The sequence below is a fragment of the Triticum aestivum genome, chromosome 6A (assembly GCF_018294505.1).
Source record: "Triticum aestivum cultivar Chinese Spring chromosome 6A, IWGSC CS RefSeq v2.1, whole genome shotgun sequence".
Taxonomy (NCBI): Eukaryota; Viridiplantae; Streptophyta; class Magnoliopsida; order Poales; family Poaceae; genus Triticum; species Triticum aestivum.
The window spans coordinates 429,357,927-429,359,654 of record NC_057809.1 but is presented as its reverse complement, the minus strand read 5'-3'; positions in this window follow the sequence as shown (position 1 = coordinate 429,359,654).

Below are 1,728 nucleotides of genomic sequence, written 5' to 3'. Positions count from 1 at the left end.
GGCCGGATCTGGGCCCCTGGTGGCGGCGGCGATGGTGGGAAGCGGCGGCGACAGGTGGTGCAACGGGAGTGGCTGCGGCGGCGGAGAAGCTGACGTGTCACGCTCTGATTGGCTGAAGGGACGTGGTGGCTGGACATGTCCGGCACGGTGGGAAGCTTTTGTCCAGCGGCGCGAGGAGCGGGGCTAGGGTTTGATATGCGCAGAAATTTCAGAGGGAGACACATATTTATAGGTAGAGGGAGCTAGTAGAGTTCAAATGAGGTGCGGTTTGCAGCCACGCAATCGTGATCGAACGACCGAGATGATGGAGGGGGGTTTAGGTGGGTTTTGGGCCACTTTGGAGGGGTGTTGGGCTGCAACACACACGAGGCCTTTTCGGTCCCTCAGTTAATCGTTGAAGTATCTAACGAAGTCCAAATGGCACGAAACTTGACAGGCGGTCTACCAGTAGTAAACCAAGGCCACATGACAAGTCTCGGTCTAATCCGAAAACGTTTAACACCCGCACACGAAAAGAGGTAGAAAGGGACACCGGGTGACATAGGAGCGCCGGATTGCAAAACGGACAACTGGGAAAATGCTCGAATGCATGAGACGAACATGTATGCAAATGAAATGCACATGATGACATGATATGCAATGCATGACACGCAAGCAATGACAAGGCAACAACAACGAATAACTATAGGACACCTGGCACATCGGTCTCGGGGCGTTACATGTTATGAACGTCTGGCAGAGCAAAGCTGATGACTACTCGATAGTTCAGTGTGCCATGCTTTACGGCTTAGAACCGGGTCTTCAACGACGTTTTGAACGTCATGGAGCATATGAGATGTTCCAGGAGTTGAAGTTAATATTTCAAGCAAATGCCCGGATTGAGAGATATGAAGTCTCCAATAAGTTCTATAGCTGGAAGATGGAGGAGAATAGTTCTATCAGTGAACATATACTCAAAATGTCTGGGTATCATAATCACTTGACTCAACTGGGGGTTAATCTTCCTGTTGATAGTGTCATTGACAGAGTTCTTCAATCACTGCCACCAAGCTACAAAAGCTTTGTGATGAACTATAATATGCAAGGGATGAATAAGACTATTCCTGAGCTCTTCGTGATGCTCAAAGCCGCGGAGGTAGAAATCAAGAAGGAGCATCAAGTGTTGATGGTCAATAAGACCACCAGTTTCAAGAAAAAGGGCAAAGGGAAGAAGAAAGGGAACTTCAAGAAGAACAGCAAACAAGTTGCTGCTCAGGAGAAGAAACCCAAGTCTGGACCTAAGCCTGAGACTGAGTGCTTCTACTGCAAGCAGAGTAGTCACTGGAAGCAGAACTGCCCCAAGTATTTGGCGGATAAGAAGGATGGCAAAGTGAACAAAGGTATATGTGATATACATGTTATTGATGTGTACCTTACTAATGCTCGCAGTAGCACCTGGGTATTTGATACTGGTTCTGTTGCTAACATTTGCAACTCGAAATAGGGGCTACGGATTAAGCGAAGATTGGCTAAGGACGAGGTGACGATGCGCGTGGGAAATGGTTCCAAAGTCGATGTAATCGCGGTCGGCACGCTACCTCTACATCTACCTTCGGGATTAGTATTAGACCTAAATAATTGTTATTTGGTGCCAGCATTGAGCATGAACATTATATCTGGATCTTGTTTGATTCGAGACGGTTATTCATTTAAATCAGAGAATAATGGTTGTTCTATTTATATGAGTAA